The following is a 22823-nucleotide window of genomic DNA, read 5'->3' on the forward strand; positions in this document are numbered from 1 at the left end:
CAGAAAGAATAACACGAAGAATTACCAGACATGGATTCAAGTCCTTGCTCTGACAATACTCATCATATAGCATTAGAACATCACCTTGAGGCACCTGGATGGCCTAGTCGGCTAAGCATCCAACGCTTGATTTCAGTTCAGGGTCATAATTTCAGGGTCATGAGATCAAGCTCCACATCAGGCTCCACACTCAGCAGGGAGTCTGTTAGAGATTTTCTCTTTCCCTCTCCCTCTGTCTCCCCCCACACCCACTCAGGCTGCTCTCTTTCTCTCAAGTAAATAAATCTTTTTAAAAAAGAGAACAATAACTCATTTTGTTTCATCTCAGTTTCTTTGATTCTAAAAATGGTTGTTTTGGTTAGATCTCTAAAATTCTATGAGAAGCCCTTTCATTTTTTTACAGGCTACTAACAGCAAATCCTTCAGGAAAATATGGTAGAGCAACTCAATTCAGTAGAAGAAAAAGAACCAAAACAAGATATTATGTCCAAAAACAAAAACAAAACAGAACTTCAGTTATAATTACAAATTTAATTAGTGCGCTTTAAAGTGTTCCATAATAATTATTAATCCCCCTAATTTATGCCATCCACGTGAGGGATTATAAAAAAGAACAGAACAAAATTGAGGCCAAAATTCCAGTAGCTGAGATGTTATAGGGCAAGGGTCTAAAATGTTGTTAAGCTGTGAGGACACATACAGGGAAATCAGCCAGTGATTCTTACTTTTTAAAGTACACCTTGCCCATTTCTTTCAACAGACTCGAAACTCCGGAATGGGTCCTGGATATTTGTACAGTAAAATATGGTGTCTGCAAAATCAGGGTCACCCTAACCCTTTAAAAAAATAGGCACTATGTGCTTCTGACTTATCTGGAAAATCTAAACTATGTTTTTGAGATCACTCTTTGTTAGGTTTTATATGAAAATGCCTCCCCTTATCCCACTGCCTACTGCATGAACTTACGTATGTGATAAGCATCAAGCATTTTGAAATGCTCTGACATCTTTATAAATAAACCTGAAATTCAGATAACAGTGTGTTTTTCATTTGTGAGTGATTACTAAATGACTTTTAGAAATTGGGAATTTGCAGAGAAATTTGCAGGAATTTTTTTTTAAATATTCCTCTTTTAGAAATAATCATCTTCCTGTTGTGCATATCCTTTAATTTTAGTAATTAAAATTACATTTTTCTTTCACAAATATTTCTATCCTCTTAGTATACAGTTCAAATTGCTGTGTTTTATGGAAAACACATGATGGCTGATTTTCCCTTGAATCAGAAGTTTTTCTCAAATTATCCCGAATATATTCTACTTCCTTAAAAGGCAGCTTGGGGCACAGATGGGAAGGATAAAGCCCTTTATAATCATTAAAATCATTGCTTTCCAGTACAATTTTTTCCTGTCAGGTTCCTGTCAGCATTTCTATCCAAGAACTGATCTTCCAGGTCTTTTATTTTTATTTTTCTTGATGGATACTTTTCCAAATTGATGTTTTGCATAGTATGGTAATAGAAATATGTATAATAATGTATAGGGAGAAAACTAAAATGAGAACACCAAAATAATGACATTTTGCAAGTTGCTATTTCAGTGGTAGCCAGTTAAAGAAATAAGAAAAAATACTCTGTAAACTAAAGTGGAAAGAGCATTGAGTTTAGTTTTGGGCCTCCATGGTCTCACTGCTATCTTGCCTTGAAGAGACCTTTGTCTCTAAGCTATAAAATGAATGTATGCAATCCTATTTCCTTTCAGGCTTTAAAAGCTAAGACTATATTTTTAATTCATCATGTATGTTATAGGCTGAATTATGTCCCTTCCAAATTCATATGTTGAGTGTCAACCCCTAGTACATACAATGTGACTGTATTTGGAAATAAGGCCTTTGAAGAGATGCAAGCTAAAATGAGGTCATTAGGATGAGCCCTAATTCAGTCTGACTGATGTCCTTATAAGAAAAGGAAATTTGAACAGAGTTGGGAATATGTGCACACAGAGGAGATCACATGAAGATATAAGAGGGAGGCTGCTATGTGCAAGCTAAAGAGAAAGGCCTTAGAAGAAACCAAACCTGCCGATTTTTTTTTTTGGACTTCCAACCTTTAAGAACAGTAATAAAATTGATTTCTGTTGTTTAAGCCACTGTCTGTGGTATTTTTTGGTAGCCCTAGCACACCAATACGGTGTATAATAGTATTAAGCATTAGTTTTATTCCTTCTTTATTTTTAAAACAAGTAAAAAATACTTTCAATTTTAATTATTCAATCTCAAAAAATATCTCATGTATAAACTAAAATATATTCACCAAATAGAAGTACTACACCTTACCATTCATATCTTGTTTTTCTATTTCAACTTTTATATTTTTCTATTTTCAACTTTTAAAGACAAAAATTTTCTGTTACATAGAATGGGGATTAGCTAATGTTTCTGTGAAGGGCCAGATGATAAATATTTTAGGCTTTGCTGGCCACATGATTTTTTATTTAAAGATTTTATTTATTTATTTGACACAGGGAGAGAGGGAGAGAGAGCACAAGCAGGGAGAGCAACAGGCAGAGGGAAAGTGATGAAGCAGACTCCCTGCTGAGCAAGGAGCCCCATATCATACTCCATGTGGGACTCCATTGCAGGACCTTAGATCATGACCTGAGCCAAAAGCAGCTTCTTAACCAGCTGAGCCACTCAGGCACCCTGGTCACATGATTTTTCTTGCAACCACTCAATTTAGCTGTTGTAACAATATATGAACAAAAATGTGTAGCTATGTTCTAATAAAACATTATTCATAGACACTGAAATTTGAATTTCATGTAACTTTCACATATTTTAAAACATTATTCTTACTTCGAAAATTTTCAAATACTGACAAAAGGGAAAAAGTCAATCTTAGCTTGCTGGCTGTCACCATAGTTTGCCAACCTTGAAATAGTATAACAAAAGTGACCAGCTTCTGTTTATTCCTCCTTACATCACTTTTGTTTTAAATGTATGTTTAATTGTAAAAGTATGTAGTACCATGGTGGTTTGAGGCCAGACCGAGGCAGATGCAAGCTCAAATGATTCCTTACTGGTAGGAACTTACCCTAGAAATGAAACCACATAGTTGAGTCTGCACATGTCAGTGCCTCTAGAGAACTAAGGAGTTCTCTGAATTGATTTTCATAAATATGCTAATTTGAAGCTTATAGTTATTGTTAGAACTCATCAGTAAATACAATATTATTTAGAAATTTAGGCCACAAACTAGCCTGCAGGTCAAATTTCATTCTCTGATTATTTCTGTAAATAAAGTTTTATTGGAACACAGACACTTCCATCCATTTATGTACTGTCTACATCTGCTTTTGCTCTACATTGGCAGGGTAAGTAATTGTGACAGAGATCTTACATTTCCCAAAGTCCAAAATGTTAACTATCTGACCCTTTACAGAAAAAAATTTTCTGACTCCAAGACCAACAAAACATTTTTTTTTTTCCTGAGAATGCTATTTTAACCCTGAGATTATTTAGAATGGCTGGCGTTTGTTGATGACAAAGAGAAAAACAACTAGAACAAATTTATGTACTTATTTACTGATTGCCTGCACCCAGTGTAGACCATTCCCACTGCCCTGTTCTTGGTACACCACTAACGTGTAAAAAACTTTGGACTGAGTAGCGATCTGGAGTTCAGACTCTGTAGATATTTGGAGTTGTACAATTCTTTACACAATATATTAATTGGGACTTAGATTCTACCTGGTTGATCGTACAGAGCTATTTGAATACATAAATATATATGAGGTAGAAGAACCTTCGAGGAGAAAAATGTTTGGAAGGTATTACCCCTTCTTTTTGAGGGTCAAAATGATCAAAACAAATGGTAGACTATTTCTGTTTTATGTACCATTGCTTGAGCGGTGCCTCACACATAGGAAGCACTCAATACATATTTATAGTCAGACAATGGAAACTCCAACCAAGGAGAGGTGTCAGGAAAGGGTCATGGATGATGCATGAGAACATGAAATGGATAATGTTGTTATAGGCCAACTTAAGGATGGATATTGATTTACCACCTAACCCAGCCAGCCTGGAATTTGGGGTGCACTTGTGGGAAAATAGCTATGTGAGTGACTCTAGGAGCTTACCTTGCATCATTAAATTGGTAAACTTTGGGGCCCTAGTTACGTGTGTATGTGTGTGTGTGTGTGTTTGCGTGTGTTGGGGGCACCTCATTGAAGGAAGCAGCATCTTCCCCTTTGTTTGAGAATCACCTCAGTTAGTTGAGGCTGGTGATTCAGTCATGGCCAAACCTTTGTTTTAACAGACTCAAAGATACAATGTTCAATAGTAGTGAGCCTAAAGATGGACATGGAGTTAACAGAACTAAGTCTATGAGGTTGTCAAGACTTGGCCCTTAAGTTGTCACCCCAGGGAAGCAGTAGATATGGAAGCCTCAGGAGTCCTCAGTGGCTCCAGAAGTTAGTGGAGTAGGGACCTCTAATATATAGCAGTAGACAGTCAGATCTTGGGGGAACAGTGGTAGAGTGGGTTGGATGAATTCCTGTCCAATTAGAAAAGAGAAAGATAGAATGAGAGAGAGAGAGAGAGGAATTGATTTCCTGAGAACTGAGAAATATCAAGATACTTAGATAAATGAGCCCTGAGAAACACTGGTGATCTTATAGAGAAAATGGATAGATACTTCAAAGAATGGCATTTGGGATTCTAATATAATGTGATATAATTTTTTAGTCATTGACTATTGAGATCAAAATATTTAGTTACAGAGTTAAGGATATATTCAGCCATATATACCTAATTAATTATTAATTATTGCTTAATAACATCTACCTCCATCATGCCTCTCTTCAGATACATTAAATCTAGCTCTAAAGAGAAACCATAGTCCAGCATATTTTGCTCTTGGAGGTTAACCTAAGTCTTTACTTGTGGCAGACAGCAAAGATGAATGATGTAAGGTCAAGGCCATCAGTAAAGGGACTCTTTGTTACTATATTATCTAAAATGGCTATGTGTGTTCTGTTTTTGACATTGTTAATAAAACATATATATTACCCATTTCCTATTTCTTTAATTTTGATTATAGTCTTACCTAGTAATGGGTTTGTTTTACAGATTTGCTGCAATGGGACTAAAGAGTCAAAATTTTAATTTTTCTTTTGCCTTATTTACTTCATAGTTTTTATTTCTAACTTTGTCAGCCTGATTAAAATGTTATAATGATTGACCTATGTCAACACCCTTTGGTAGAGGTGATTATTCTTTATTTGACATTCAGGATATTAGTTTCATTTATTTTCTTCTTGATAAAATTTTCCAATGATAACTGAACTCTGTCAGGTAGTAGAGAATGGTTGACTGATCATTCTGCTGTCTCTTCAAAAATACAAGATTAATAAGTTGACCCTCACATAGAAAAATCTCAAAATTTAAATATTACTACTATTAGGAACAATCATAAATAACATCCAGGTAATGTGTTTATGGGTTTCATATTCATTAAATTCTCATAACACAAGGAAGCATGTATAATTGTACCCATTTTACAACTCAGGACCTTAACGCTTAGATCTTAGACCTTGTCACTTATATAAGTGACAAGAATGTATGGTCCCATATAATTAACAGAGGATTCCCTTAAATCTCAGTTTCCTCTTGTATAAATAAACTACTGTTCTAGCTCAGTGAGTCAGAAGTGCATCTTAAAAGAGTGTACACGTTGGAGGCGTTAGGCTGCTTCAGGATGAAGCTGAACATCTCTTTCCCAGCTACTGGCTGCCAGAAACTCATTGAAGTGGACGATGAACGCAAACTTCGAACCTTTTATGAGAAGCATATGGCCACAGAAGTTGCTGCGGACGCCCTCGGTGAAGAATGGAAGGGTTATGTGGTCCGAATCAGTGGTGGCAATGACAAACAAGGCTTCCCCATGAAGCAGGGTGTCTTGACCCATGGCCGTGTCCGCCTGCTGCTAAGGGGCATTCCTGCTACAGACCAAGGAGGACGGGAGAGAGAAAGCGCAAATCTGTTCGGGGTTGCATCGTGGATGCCAATCTCAGTGTTCTCAACTTGGTCATTGTAAAGAAAGGAGAGAAGGATATTCCTGGACTCACTGATACTACTGTGCCTCGACGCCTGGGGCCCAAAAGAGCCAGCAGAATCCGCAAACTCTTCAATCTCTCTAAAGAAGATGATGTCCACCAGTATGTTGTGAGAAAGCCCTTAAACAAAGAAGGTAAGAAACCTAGAACCAAAGCGCCCAAGATACAGCGTCTTGTTACTCCAACACAAACGTCGGCGTATTGCTCTGAAGAAACAGCGCACTAAGAAAAACAAGGAAGAGGCTGCAGAATATGCTAAACTTTTGGCCAAGAGAATGAAGGAGGCCAAAGAAAAACGCCAGGAACAGATTGCCAAGAGACGGAGGCTGTCCTCGCTGAGAGCTTCTACCTCTAAGTCTGAGTCCAGTCAAAAATGAGATTTTCTAAGAGTGACAAATAAATAAGATCAGACATTAAAAAAAAAAAAAAAAAAAAAAAGAGTGTACACGTTAAAAATGTATACCAAAATAAGCAAAAGGGAAACTGGAAAAAAGTGTCATCTCTGATACAAGTAAGATAGGTCCCAATATAATATTAAATAGTGATGTATAATATGTCACATGTAATGTAATTTAGTCCAAATTGAATTGAGAGCCAATTCATCATTCCTTAGCTTGTAAAAACAGGATAATGATGCAGAGAGTGAATGGAAGAAATGCCCAGTGGTTCATACCAGGAAAGGTTCAGCTTAGAAGTGTGGTTAAATTGCAAGAAGGACAAGAAAGAACAGACATGAGGGCCATTTGCCTTCACAAACTAGAAAGGGAAAGGAGGCTGGAGAATATGTTCAATAAAGATGTAAACTTCTCTCTACTTTGTTTCTGATTAGAAAGAATAGGACATAGAGCATGATAACCTCATAACAGCAGATGATAATTAAACACAAGGGGAAAAATACATGTGGATTAATAATGCACATGAAAGGAAAAACTATTAATTCAAATATTAGGAAAATTGCTAGTTCACTCTAAAGGTTCACTTAAAAGGATACCTCTCTTAGAGACAGGAAAATTCCCAATCCCATGGATTCAGCTGCAAAAAATTTTGAGGCAGGGGGTTCCTGGTATTTCAGTTGGTTAAGCGATGGACTCTTGGTTTCTGCTCAGGTCAAGATCTCAGAGTCTTGAGATCAAGCCCTGCCATAGGCTCCATGTTGGGTGTGGAGCCTGTTGAAGATTCTCTTTCTCCCTCTCCATTCTAACCGCCCTCCACCCACCAAAACTGCTCTCTCTGTCACATCCACATTCTCTCTCTCAAAAAAAAAAAAAAAAAAAAAAAAAAATTTCTGAGGAAAAATGGCACAAATCTCATACTAACCATGGTTTTGGCTTCCTATCAGTCTCATGCCACAAGATAATTAAATATAGAAGACATATATCTTCAATAAAAATAGATGCCAGGAAAAGAAAAAAAAAAAGACTGTCAAGGAGATTTCATTCATTCAGTTTTAGATAACTAACAGACCCAGGTAAATTATGATCATCCAAAAGGATAAAACTGAGAAGAAAATGAATATGGATTAGAAAATATAGATATTTTAGGAGATATATTCCAGAAATCAGAAGAAAACTACAGTGTATAACATCTTCATATTTTCAAAAAAATTTACCCCAAAAATGGAAACTTACCAAACAATGGACTTTATAAAATGAAATAATTAAGTAAGAAATGGAGGATGTGAGAAAAGACTCAGTGGCAATGACATCTAATTAGACTTTTAAAATCTAATTAGAAACTAATCTAAATAGACATTACTGAAAACAAAAGCAATAATCCAAAGATGGGCTTGAGAAAACTGTACAGAAAGCAAAATTGAAGAAATTACAGAAAATATGGTACCCGTGCTGGAAAAATAATAATGATAAAATATTTAGAGAAATGCTATGCATGAAAACACAACAGGATGGTTGAAACTACCAGAAATATTTAAAGATATAATAGGCAAGTTCTTAGCAGGTTGAGGGAAATTCAAATATGCTAAACAAAGATTTTTATTTTATCTTTTTTGTTTTACTTTTTAAAAATATTTTATTTATTTATTTGAGAAAGAGAGAGAATACTCCAGTTGGGGGAAGGACAGAGGGAGAGAATCTCAAGCAGACTCTGTGCTGAACATGGAGACTGACATGGGGCTAAAGTTTCTGGTCCTGAAATCATGACCTAGGCTGAAATCAAAAGTCAGGTGCATAACTGAGTGAGCAACCCAAGCATCCCTAAATTTTTTTTTTTAATTAACTAAAGTACAGAAAAGTAAATTGATGAATTTATGTTAATAGCATTTTCAAGGATAGAATGAAAGCAGGAATAGTGTCAATCATTGTAACTGAAGAGTTTGAATTAAAAATCCACATGAAGACAGGAGACATGGCTAGCATTCACATAGAGGCAGGAGAAGTTAGTAAGGAAACACACCTTATTCATAAAACTGAAACAAACTCAGTGAAAAAGAGGCTACAGAGAATTCATGCATTGGCAGCAAGGAGAAACAAAAAACTTATGTGTGTCTTTCTGGACTCATGGGAACTGGAAGTACAAAGTATGCCTTACCATACATAATTCATTCCAAATAACCATGTCAGTTAAGGTTAAAAAATTCTGATGGCATATTTATAATAATTTTTTTGCATTAATCTCCAAATCTCTAAAACTCCTTAAAATGACTTTCTTAAAATCCTTGAGAAAACCTGAAAATAAGACAACAGGTTGAGACCTAAGTGAAGCCAAAGTGAGTCCCAAATCATAGCAGGAGAGATAAATTGAAACCTAGGTTTTGAACTTTCCTGGTGTGAGAGTTTTTGAGTTAGATAACATTTAACTATTGTAACATTTCTGTCAATGTTCCTACCTGAAAACAGGTCAGTTGTGAGGTTGTTAAAAGGTGGAGATCAGTGGAGATAAATTTTGTTAACTGCTATTCTTGGTGATCCAGAGGGTAGTGGTTTATGATGCAAGATTTGTATCTTAAATGACCTTGTTTTCTCCTTTGAAATAAAGGATAGGTTTGAAATTTATAGCACTTATTATGTATTTCTGAATGATAGCTGGAAGAGAGAACTTTTATTTGGGGCAAGAGATTTTTTTTTTTAATATAAAGAACATAGAGCTATTTTATAAAACAAATATTTGAGGGGGTGCCCGGGTGGCTCAGTTGGTTCAGCATCTACCTCATGATTTCAGTTTAGGTCATGATCTCAGGATGATGAGAGTGAGCCCTGCATCAGGCTCCATGCTCAGCTCAGAGTCTGCATGAGATTCTCTCTCCTTCTCCCTCTGCCCTTCCCCATCCCCTACATGCTCTCTCTCTCTCTCTCAAATAAAATAAAAAAGTCTTTAAAAAAAAAAAAAAAGGGGCGCCTGGGTGGCTCAGTGGGTTAAGCCGCTGCCTTCGGCTCGGGTCATGATCTCAGGGTCCTGGGATCGAGTCCCGCATCGGGCTCTCTGCTCAGCAGGGAGCCTGCTTCCTCCTCTTTCTCTCTGCCTGCCTCTCTGCCTACTTGTGATCTCTCTCCGTCAAAATAAATAAATAAAAAATCTTTAAAAAAACAAACAAACAAGTATTTGGTTTATTTGGTGTCTCTAAAAAATATAATAGACCAATGGATGTAATAATGATAATACAATCCTCCACTAATAAAGAGCTATCTATTTAAAGATTATTAGGGATTTATCACAAGTTATGAGATAGGTACTATTATTACACCACTTTTACAGAGAGGAAACTTGGGCTCAAGATGGCAGCAAAGCTGCTAACAGTGCTTGATCTATAGGAACCCAAAGCCCTTTCACCACTTTGTCTCCACTTTGGAAATAACAGGAAAACAGAGTTTAGCTCAGGATCAGGAAGCTCTTTAAAATTAAATTAAACTCTCTTAAAACTAAAAGTGAAAATGGACTAAGCTATTTTGGGGAGCATTGAGTTTCCCTCACAGAAAAAAATCATACAGGGCTGAGAGTACTATAAATCTAAGATCAAGGCACCAGCAGATGTGGTATCTGGTGAGAGCCCCACTTTCTGGTTCACAGATGGCTGTCTTTTTGCTGCAACATCACATAGTACAAGGGGCAACGGGCTCTCTTGGGTCTCTTATACAGACACTAATCCCATTCATGACCCAATTGTCTCCTGAAGCTGCATCTACAAAAAACCCTCAATTAGGGGATTAGGTTTCAACATATGAATTTGGGGAAACATAAACATTCAGTCTACAGCAGTTTGGTTGAAATGAAGTTTCCAAAAACTAAAACTAAAAAAGGAGGAGTAGGAGGAAGAGGAAGAAAAGTGGTATTAGAGAGACTTAAGGGATCTTTTTAGAACAGAAAGGAAGTACAGGCTACCTTGAAAGGGACTGGAATGGGAACAGACCAGCTGCCTTGGAACAGGGCAACCCATCACTAACTCTTCTCTCTCTTCATATCTGCCCAACTATCTGAGTCTAGTTCATCTTCCCCTTGGTGTGCGGTCTGGCTGCTTTCTCAGTTCCCCTCACACACTGCCCCTACACTTGACTTTCAGGGTCTTCCATTTAAAGTGCTCATGGTGGGGGGTGGCTGGGTGGCTCAGTCGGTTAAGGGTCTGCCTTTCACTCAGGTCATGATTTCATGACCTGAGATTGAGCCCCCACATCAGACTTTCTGCTCAGCAGGGAGCCTGCTTCCCCCTTTCTCTCTGCCTGCCTCTCTGCCTACTTGTGATTTCTCTCTCTTTGTCAAATAAATAAATAAATCCTTAGAAAAAATAATAAAGAGCTCATGGAGGATGTTAGAGGCAAGGCCTGGCATCAAATGCCTTTGGGAGAAAACTGGGGTAGGAGGAAGAGAAGATGAGGGGAAAAGTTATGGAAGGAAGGGTTAGAGCAAGTGGAAACAAAAAGAGGACTGGGTAATGAAATGGAAATCAAGGAAGATTTTCAACAGTGAGAAATAATGTTTTAAGGACATGTCTCATTGAAAATCAAGGAAAAGCTATCATTTTTTATTAAGGCATAACTGAACTCCGTATTGTTTATTTGCCTTTTACTTCTATAAAAATAATTAAAGTTCTGCTTAAGTATATTAATACAGGAAAACATTTTCATAATTCCTCTCCTCTTCCCTTTCTTCCTCATTGTTTTTAACAGAGCTTGCTCAGTAGAGTTAGGAAATTACAGTCAGGTATCTCCTCTACCAAGAGTTAATGCTTCTAAGCCAACGTGTAAATTAGATGTAAAATCTGTCCAGCACAGTTTTATGCTCTATCGCCTTTACTGGTTCTGCCTTTCCAATTCTGAGGTAAAAAGTACAAGCTGGACAGCTTCTTATTTTTGTAACACAAATGTGCTGCATTCATGCCCATATAACAAAGTATTAAACCGCACAATAATCCAAGGGAGATTTTTCTACCATATGTTATATATAGTAGCTTGAAATGTGCTTTTATGTTTTAGCTCTTCTCTGTCTCAGTCTCAAGTTTATTTTTGCTGTTGTTTGGTGTTTTGTTTTGTTTTTCAAAACAAGTCTATGTCAAAGAAAAATACAGAACTTTGTAGGTTCCTGATACTCATCCATTTTTTTTTTTTTAACTTAATGTTTCAATGGCTTAAGAAAATCAGTGTTCTATAAGCACAAATGATGTGGGTAATACAATGAAAATGGACCTTGGGTCATGTTTTAAGAAACTGGATTTTTAAAAAATGAGGATGAACTCAAGCCCTCAATAGCTCTGATTTAATTTCCTGTAGAGTAAATCCATTCTCAGGCACCCGTGGATAAGTTTGTTATTTAGCACTTCACTGAGTCTCTTTTTGAACTTTACAAAGAAGCAGACTCAGGGTCACAGGGTCCAAGAGCTTTGCCTTGTTCACAGTGGGAATGTGGACCATCCCCTGACACACAGCTCTGACCTTTTAGTACATGGTCACTGCTTTTCACCCTTGATCACTGGATAGAAATTATCCATGTGCAGAGAACTGCTTTGTTAACTTTGGTCATACCATACATTCCTGGTAAAAACTGAAGAGGGATTACTGGAGAGAAAAGATGGGAGAGAAATTGAATTACCTATTTTTAATGGACTTTTTATATATCTTTGTGGGGCATATATTTTGTCTCACAAATCATTTTGTTTTCTATTCAGAATTTTGAATTTTCTAACTGTTAATTTTTTTTTGTTATAAACATATACTAGTAAACATATACTGGGGGGGGGGGACTTTTCCTTAAATACTTACAAACTAGAACATAGTAAGTTGGTCAGAAGAAGTCTCTTGGTCATCTGGTCCAATCTCCTTATGTCCTGAGTGATGCATGTGAAGAAACCCAGGACACAGGAATTTCTCCCAGGGTTATGCAGTGAGTTAACAGCCAGGCTGACATTTGAACTGAATTCCTTGGATTCATGGCAAACTTTCTTCCCACAGGACAACTGGTTGCCTCTAGGTGAGCAGATACTCAGCCCTTTTCTGTCTGGGACTCCCTGACATTTTACTTAACACCCCTCAGGTTTTTATAGTTAAGGATATTGTTGACGAAAAGATGGAAATGATGTCACAGTCAAGGCTTCTATCTGGTCTGTCCTGCGCTGCTGAGTACTGATTCACTGAGTACTGAGCTCCAAAAAGCGCTCTCTGGTGATCATGACTAGTTGGCTGAGTGGCCTCCAAGAGCAAAATGAGGGAGATTATCACATTAGGGAACAGTCTTTCCGAAATCTAGAAACTTTTTTTTTTTTTTTAAGATTTTATTTATTTATTTGACAGAGATCACAAGTAGGCAGAGAGGCAGGAAGAGAGAGAGGAAGGGAAGCAGGTTCCCCACTGAGCAGGAAGCCCAATGCGGGACTCGATCCTAGGACCCCAAGATCATGACCTGAGCTGAAGGCAGAGGCTTTAACCCACTGAGCCACCCAGGCACCCTGAAATCCAAAAACTTTTGATTTTCTCTCTCATGAAGTAGACCCTCACTTCAGTAATAGTTCTTTTTTCAGATGAAGTTGCTATAGAATAGGAATAAAGAATGTTGCTTTGAGAGGTTTTTCTCTAAAGAATCTTCTAGATTACATTTTTATATGGATTGAGACTATCTAAAATATTTAGAATAGATGTTTTTTTCTGACTCACCAAAAATAAAAGAAAAAAAAAGCACATGATGAATATAACTTCAAATGGCAGACTACTTTAATAGTCCACTAAAAAATCTGGAAAAGTAAGGGCATCTGGGTGGCTCAGTGGGTTAAGCCTCTGCCTTCAGCTCAGGTCATGATCTTGGGGTCCTGGGATCGAGCCCCACATTAGGCTCTCTGTTCAGTGGGGAGCCTACTTCCCCCCCTCTCTCTGCCTGCCTCCATGCCTACTTGTGATCTCTCTCTCTCTCTGTCAAATTAATTAATTAATTAAGTTTTTAAAAATCTGGAAAAGTAAATCTTGAAATTTGAAAAATGTTGATAGTTTCTCTAAATTTTCTAAATTTTTCTAATTATGTAGAAAATTTTTATTCTCAAATTTTGTTTTCATATTTATTTCATACACTCAGAAGAGAAACTTGCTATAAATTAGCTATAATATGATTTCATTGCACTTCAGTTTTCAATCAAAATAAGTTTAGTGCTATCTAGGAGAAGAAGTCAAATAATTTAAAATATTTGGATATTAAAATAATATCCCCTCTTGGGAATGTTATGAGAATAATTAATTCTCAAAAGATAAAATCATTAAACTTCTTAACAGAATGATAGTATACAATTCCAAAGGTATTATTACCAAATATTTCTTGTTTTTAACCAATGTTACAAAAGGATAGTTAATATTTCAATGTAGGAAAACTTTGGTAAAAATTTACTTTTTTTTTAAAGATTATTTATTTTAGAGAAAGAGAAAGAGCTTGAGAGCAGGGAGAGAATCTCAAGCAGATTCCCCATTGATGGGGAACCCAAAGTAGGGCTTGATCTCACAACTCTGGGATCACGAACTGAGTGGAAACCTAGAGTTGCCATCTCAACCTACTGAGCCATCCAGGACCTCTAGTGAAGATTTACTTTAATTTTATATCCATCAATCAATATATAGCCCAATTCATGAGTCATTTGGTTATATTATGTAAATCAATAAAAATATTTTTCAAGGTTTATAGCTAAAGTTAAGAGCTATCTTTTAAAATATTCAGAAATAGTATTTTTCTTTTCAACTCTTGAGTTCTTTATAGTGTACAGAAGTGAATGTAAATTAATATATGTGTAACAATACAGGATATAGTTAGTAAAAACTATAACTAAACTAAAAAGACTTAGTAATCTTTAGACTGCATTACATTGCCAAAGTGTTACAAGTATACCTGCTTCCAAAGTCTGTGTTTTTAGTGTTTATTTGATGGGAATAATCTCTCTTCACAGGAAGTTAGCATTACATGAGCAGGAGACTCACCAGAGACCTTTTATCCACTGACATTTCCCTTTGTTTTTATACTTATTACTATCAAAAATGCATTAAACTGATTATGAGAATCATAGATTCCAGTAATAAGGAATGACATGATTTTTCTTACTAAGTCTCAGCTATTGGTTATTTCTTGGCCAAGGTACCTCAGCAAGCACATAGTCTGAAGGGGGCTGTGTCCAGCAGTATGGCAGGGACTAATGGGTCCTAAACCATGCTTGATTCCTGACCTCTATAGGAGCTTCCCAATTTCCTGAGTCAGTGAATAGAGTCAAAAGACCAACATGTTAAAATGAAGAATAGATCTGTAAGTAGAACTGAAAAATAAGAACAATTAGTCTATTTCAGTGTTATTGTTGCAGTCAGATTCCATGTCCTTCCTTCCCTTCTCCCCTCAGGACTCCCATTTTTTGATAACCATCCTGTCATCTTCTATATCTTCCTTTATTATCAGGCTAAGGAATTAGCTGATACCAGTGTGCAGTGCTAAATCAACATCTCATGTTCTCAATTTATTGATACACCACTCACTTAAATGCCACTTTCTGAATTCCTTCCATTCAACAACCCCCCCCCCCCAACACACCATACCCAAACATAAAGGACAGATTGGAGGATTGCTTTCTGCTCTACAAATAGCACTATATGTGTAGTGACCTTTCATCCTATTGTGCAACCTGCATAGGAAGATCTTTCTCTTTTGTTGCTATTTAAACCATTGCCTGATTCATCTGGTTCTTTCCTGCTCTTGAATGAAATCATAGAGAAAACTGTATGCACATATGGACATATAATTCACTTTAATTTGGTTGAAGTTTCAACAGATGAATTTTGCATTATAAACATTTTATGTGTTTAAAACTAAATGTCAACCCAGAGTTTCTTATTTTTATAGGGCTCAACATATTTCAAAACTAGAAGATAACAAAATGATGAATTCTTAATGTCAAAGGCAAAAGAACAGTAACAACAAAAATCAATGAACAAATGATGAATTTTATTTTATTTAGCTATGATTACAATAGGGAGCACATTCTATATCTGAAGAGTAGAGTGCCTTGGCAGTGTATAGTTTTATAGGGAGGACTTTTTATAGGGAGGAATAGACAAGTTCCAGAAAGGATGATTTTACAGTGGAATTGGTTTTGTCATCAAAGGAGTTTAGTCAGTCAGTTGAATAAGAAACATTTATTTCCGTGTCTAAGATCTTTTGGCAGGGAGAGTAAGTCTGGCTAGTTATTTAGAAGACAAAGAATGGGAGTTTAAAAAGTCCTTCAGTGTGGCCAAAGGTAAACAAGGGAGTCACTGAGAGTCTAATGGGAATCAGAAATAAGAGTTGACCATGAGGGTTGCCTTGGTGGCTCAGTTGGTTAGGCATCTGATTCTTGATTTTGGCTCAGGTCATGATCTCAGGATCTTGAGATGGAGCCCCATGTTGGGTTTCACAGAGCATGGAACCTGCTTCAGATTCTCTTTTTCACCTTCTCTCTCTGTCCCCTGCCCCCTGCCTCCCAGTGGGGGAAAAAAGCTGACAATAAGTCTTACCTAAGTCAAATGGAAAATGTCTTACTTAAGTCAAATGGAGAAGATGGGTCTTTGCAGTAAAAGTTGAGAATTTTTAAAAATATTTATTCATGAATACATTGAAAATAACAAAGCTCATAATCACATTGGTGATTTTTACTATTAATATAATTTACAGTTAATATCGATAATAATTTTGCAAAAAAAAACCCTATATTTCCAAGGAAAAAAGTTAGCAAGCAGAGTGCCATTTAATTTTTTTTTAAACATTTGTTATGTCTGTCTTAATATAAGAGAACTGAACTCTCATATTGGTTTCTACATTCATTTGGTTGTAATATTTTGGTTGAAATAAACAAAGAATATCTGCCTTCACATTGGTATGTAGTGGGAAAGGGGAAGAGTAGACTTTTTGGGTAATTGTATTCCTCTTTGAATTATACAAAAATTCAACAAACTCTAAATTTTTAAGATTACTACCAGGTGGGATCTGAAACTATCAAGGAGCTATCCACATTCTTTTACAGTAGACTATAGTCTATTTGTCCATTTGCATTTTGAACAGATCTCTTACCCATGCATGGTTTTGTAACATTACACATTAGTCTTTTTTTTTTTTTTTTTTTTCGAGAGAGAGAGACAGTGAAAGAGAGCATGAGAGGGGAGAAAGTCAGAGGGAGAAGCAGACTCTCCAAGGAGTAGGGAGCCTGATGTGGGACTCGATCCCAGGACTCTGGGATCATGACCTGAGCTAAAGGCAGTCGCTTAACCAACTGAGCTATCCAGGCACCCATTACACATTAGTCTTATGGAAAATGCTGAACCACTGAGTAATACAGACCTTTTAATGTATCAAAAAATAATATTCATTAATATTATCACTGATCACATCAGAAGTCTTTAGTACTGGGAAGCTCCTCACATTGGTTTGACATTTTCCAAAATTCTAATTTTTGTTTGGAAAATCTGAATTACATCATTGAGAGCAAATACTATCCTTTAGTTTCCTTGATGTAAAGGCTCACTTTTTTAATTTTTGAGAAAATTTCTGCCAAACACCCAAGTCTCTAAAGCCATAGTTTGTCTGTTAGCCCTTATTTCAAGAAAAAGAGTATTCTATGAAAAAAAGAAGCTAGTTCATTCAGCTCAGAAATTTGCTTAAGAAAATTGTTTAAGTGATTTTCCTCAAGACAACCATTGTTCCTTGTTGGGCAACAGGGTTCTCTGTGCACATTCCTAATTCTTTGAACAGAATCTTAAAAGAGGTATACTCAAGTATTGAGATTTAATAAAATCTAGGAATTGATTGCTTCATCAAGTGAGTATTCTTTTTTAAATTTTTATTTAAATCAATTAATTAACATATATTATTTTTTTCAGGGGTACAGGTCTGTGATTCATCAGTCTTATATAATACCCAGTGCTCATTACTACACGTATCCTCCCCACTGTCTGTCACTCAATTATCCCATCCACCACTCTCCTCCTCTCCAGCAACCCTCAGTTTGTCTCCTATAATTCAGTCTCTTATGGTTTGTCTCCCTCTCTGGTTTCATCTTGTTTCATTTTTTCCTCTCTTTCCCTATGATTCTCTGTCTTGTTTCTTAAATTCAACATATCAGTGAGATCATATGATAATCGTCTTTCTCTGATTGACTTATTTCACTTAGCATAATACCCTCTAGTGAAGTGAATATTCTTAAGTGATACTGGGTTTTTTCTTTTTCCTTTTTCTTTTTCTTTCTTTTTTGTCAGTGCATAGCAATGAAAATGTAATGGACAGTTTGGACCCAATGCCTTGACTTGCAGTAAAGAGTCAACAACACTACCCAACAGAACTTTGCACCATCAATGTACAGGTCAACATAGTAAAAAAGCAAATAATGTCTTCATACTATTAGGAAAATTGTTTTGACCTTGAAATGGTCTTGGGAACTCCTAAGAGGCATCAGACCACACTTTGAGACCTGCTAATCTAGTGCAATGTCTGTGTAAATAAGGAGCAAAAAAGTTCTTTTGAGTAAAAGATTCATTCAAAATGCAAACAGACCAATAGACAACAATGTTACAGTGTGGAGAGTCACTAATATGATTTCAGATCCTACATTGTAATATCTTAAGACTATTAAAAATATACCCACAGCCTGAGTATCTATTATTAGGTCTGTTAAGTATTTGGCAAAAAAAATAATGAAAATTAAGAATCCCTACAATATTGGGGCACCCGGGTGGCTCAGTTGTTAAGTGTCTCTGTTCTGCTCAGGTCATGATCCCAGGGTCCTGGGATCAAGCCCCATCAGGAATCCATGCTCAGTGTGGAATCTGCATCTCCCTCTCCCTCAACCTGCAGCTTTGCCTGCCTGTGCTCCATTTCTCTCTCTCTCTCTCTTTGTCTGTCAAATAAATAAATAAATTCTTAAAAAAAAAATCCTACAGTATCATTAATATCTTCTTCAACAACTTTATGTCGTGGTTTCTTTTTTCTTTTCTACTACTGCTCTAGAGACCTTTCTACCAGTAGGCTTTCCACATTCTAAATAATCATAGCTTTCACAATCTGTGTTGCTCCCTGCTCCTGATGTTTGTTCCAACACTAGCCATTGTTTTAAACTAGACTGTTTTATTTTGTATTACATCTTATGAAAGCTCAAATGCCTAGGAGCTTTTATAAAAATGTCCATTTTTTTTTTCAAGTACGTGATGGTCTACTTTTAAAATCAATATGAATTGTAATACATTTCTTCCTAAAAGCTAATGAAATGTAAATTTTTCAACGAAACATTAATATAAGGCCATACATAGAATCATACAGGAGGCACACCCGTGCTGTATAGAAGGATATGTACCTCTTACATTCCTTGCATTCCCAACCATTTGTTCATCAATAATCATATTTATCCATTTTCCCTTGGTAACACATCTTATGCTTGGTTTCACTCATTGTGTATTTTCCAAACCACTGGCGTATGCCAAAAACAAACAAAACAACAACAACAAAAACAAACAAACAAAGGATCACAAAAATGTTCACTTTAACAATACAAAAGAAGAGCAGGCCTCAGAGTTTTTATGGGAAGTTTAGACATTGAATGCCTAGGACTCTATGCCCCAGACACTACACTGGGGCACAGCTGAGCCAGCCACAGGGGCTGCCTAGAAGGCTGGCACCCAGCCTTCTTTTTAAAGGGATGTGAAGCAAGCATCTTACAAGTTGGGAAATCTCTTGTATTGGTTTGCTTGGGCTGCTACAACAAATAACACAGATTGGGTGACTTAAACAATAGAATTTATTTTCTTACAGTTCTGGAAGCTAAAAGTCCAACATCAGAGTGTCACCAGCTTTGGTTGTAAACCTTGGTTGTCATCTTGCCTTATAGGTGGCACCCGGTGTCCTCACATGATTTTTGTTCTATGGGTATGCATATCCTTGATGTCCTTTGTGTGTCCAAATTTTCTCTTCTTATGAAGACATCACTCTGGATTAAGGTCCACTCATATGATATCACTTCAATTTAATCACCTCTTTAGAGACCTTATCCCTAAATAGTTGTATCCAGAGATGTTATGGGTTAGGGTTTCACCTCTAAATTTTGAGGGGACACAATCCAACCCATAACACCTCTACTCTTTTATTTTGGAAGGGTGAATGATTCTATCCACACCTAGAGAAAATCAAGCCAGTGTTAGGTTTAATGATTTCCCTTCTTCTAGCAAAAAGTAGCTACTTGGGTTCAACTGTCATATCAAGCAGAAAGGAAGTGACTCAACATAGGCCAGCCACTGAGAAGGGCATGTTACATACTTTTTCCTACTTGATCCTCACAATAATTAAGAATAAGGTATGATTGTAAGTCCCATTTTGCAGATAAAAAAAAAAAAAAAAAAACCCTGAAACTCAGAGACATAAAGTGCTACCCAAAGTCACAGAGTACCAGCAAAGCCACTTGTCACACCCTGCCCCCTCCAAATCCATCAAAGCGCACGTTCTTACCACCACATTAGACTGCACAGGAAATGCAGAGCGCCTAACACTGAGTCCGCCCCCTGGAAAGCATGAAATAAATGTTAGATATCCTCATTACCATCAACAATCCACATTATCATTATCATCACCATCAGCAATGGCAATCATCAGCATGATCTACTCCAAAAGTTCAGCATTGTTATTCCCAACTTAGGAATGAGCAAATGGAAATCTGAAGAGGAAAAATATGTGTGCTTGGGAGTTTTGACATTGTTTTTCTAACTGCAAAGCTCTTTCCACTATACCCTGATGCCTTTGTCGAACTGTTTTCTGCAATTTGAGGACTTCATTCCCCAGGTTTCATTCATGTATTATTCCCTCATGGCAGGAGTCAGGGGAATGGAAGGAAGTAAGATAGTGGTTAAAAGCTGGGAACTGTGAATCAGAGCTTCTGGCCTCTGCTCTGTCCACGTATGTGAGTTTCCACACAGAATTTCTTTATACAGTATCCATTAGTCACCGAAACTGTTTGTTGTGGAACTCTAAATGGGGCATTCTCCATATGAATATAACTTACTCCATTTTGGAGCTTGGATATTTATCCTTTTTTTTTTTTTAATTTTTTTTTAAGATTTTATTTATTTATTTGACAGAGATCACCAGTAGGCAGAGAGACAGGCAGAGAGAGAGAGAGGAGGCAGCAGGCTCCCTGCCACGCAGAGAGCCCGATGCGGCTCCATCCCAGGAACCTGAGATCATGACCTGAGCTAAAGGCAGAGGCTTTAACCCACTGAGCCACTCAGGCACCCCGGATATTTATCCTTTTAAAAAAATAACCTGGGCATATTTGTGAGTAAAATATGGCACCCTTTTTAAATTAGTGTCAGATCTTAAATTTTAACTTATAATGAAAATAAGCACATATTTTCTTAACCTTTGAGGGATTACAGTTTCCTAATTATCAAGTTTCCACCTGGAAGCTATGTATGCTTCTAATTGTGTCAAAGCCACTTGCACATGATCTTGAATAAATTGGATTGTGAATATTTACTATGGAGGTTAACGGTATACTAGGGCCATAAAGAAAATAATCAACCTAATATTTCAGCACAGTTCAGATCTGTTTCAGCTGAATACACGGTCTAATTTTCAAGACATATAATATCCACATTGTTATGAATGTATCATGACTCGTCATTTCTGACCAGTAACAAAACACATATTTTATTGCCCACAATCACAGCTCATTTTACGTGTGGATAGCAAAGAGTTCAGATGCCTTCAAATAATTTTGCTTCTTTTCAAATTTAGCACTAAAAAATATCTTAGGTATTGTATACTTTATAGAAAAAGTTTTAATAAAATTATCATTTTTCAGTAAGTAGTGTAATAGAAAAAAATAAAATAGGTCTGATCATAAATAGATGAAATATGGGTAAGCATGTTTCATCTATTTATGAAAATAAAAAAATAAGTTCTATGAGAGAAAGGATTACGTCTGGCACCTAAAATGGTTTTTAACACACCAGATAAATATACATTGAGTGAATAACTGATTGAATGAGTTCAACTGACCTTGGTATACAAAATTACCAGCCATTTTAGCAATTAACCAACTCACTTCATTTATAATTGAAAGCAATTATAATGAAGTAGGAAAATGCTAATGTCCCTTGGGTTGTTAGTAATGAAGAACTGAGAATTTTGTTCTTGGTAAAAATGTGATCTTTTGGGGTTTTTATACAGTCTTTTACAATGTACAAAAAAATTAAAGATTCTTTCTCTTCCTCCTGTATTAGTATATTTTGATTGTTTTATTTATAGTTTTTCCTTTTTTAAAAAAATAGAAATACCACAGGACATGTCAATATCTATAGAGTTCCCTCTGCCATGATTGAAGACAGTTATGATTTCTTCAAAGCAGTTACTGACCTCAGACTGACTGAGTATGGCAGTTGAGGACTGTGGCTAAGGGCTCACCACCTGGAATGCAGTGAGTCAGCACTTCGGGTTTTCATTCCGAGCAGAGTCATTGACTCATGTGTGACCTTAAACAATCCTTTTGTGACTCAGTTTCCCTGAGGAAAATAGGTCTCATAAAATAGATAAGTGGTAGGAGCCTCAGCTGATCTTAATAGACATTTTTAAATCTTAAAAGTCAAAACATAATTTACTTTTAAACTTTGTTTTCTCTTTTCTTCACAAGTGAATCATTTAGGGTCATATTGTATTAGTGTTCTTTACTTTCGCTTTGAAGATTATATATATTTTATATATATACATGTGCACTTATATATATATATATTTTTTTTTTTAAGAGGAATGGTTTGTATGGGACATACCAAGAATACCTGAAAATACACCTACAACACTTGAAAAGCTGTAATCACATAGTAATAACAATAATGATAGTTTTAATACAATACAAATATTGTTCAGTATCGATATTTTAATAATTAAATTAATAATTAAGTGGAATATGGTACTCTATTTATATAAAATTGCTTCCCAAACTTTATAGATAAAATCTTTTTTTTAAGTGTAGTAAGAAGTACAGGAAGATGATTTTGCAAAAATTCCCTTAAATCTGCCTATCCCTTTTGAAATATCTTCTATTTTTGATTTTAAAAGAAAAGCATCCTCAAGTCTGAAAACTTGTTAACTTCTGTGTGCCTAAAATGTGTGCATTCATTCCTTCATTCATTCACTCATCCTACACACCTGATGCTCACTATGTGCTAGGTGCTACAGATGTTAACAAGGGATTGGAAGACACAGCACATTTCCTGCTAGAGTTCACTTGCTAGCAGAGAAT

General features: G+C 36.3%; 1 pseudogene; it reads left to right on the top strand.

Annotated features, from left to right (window-relative positions):
- The first annotated feature begins 5737 nt into the window (after positions 1 to 5737).
- On the top strand, positions 5738 to 6553 carry LOC131833176 (small ribosomal subunit protein eS6-like; annotated as a pseudogene).
- Positions 6554 to 22823: the final 16270 nt, after the last annotated feature.

The sequence above is a fragment of the Mustela lutreola genome, chromosome 6 (assembly GCF_030435805.1).
Source record: "Mustela lutreola isolate mMusLut2 chromosome 6, mMusLut2.pri, whole genome shotgun sequence".
Lineage (NCBI taxonomy): Eukaryota > Metazoa > Chordata > Mammalia > Carnivora > Mustelidae > Mustela > Mustela lutreola.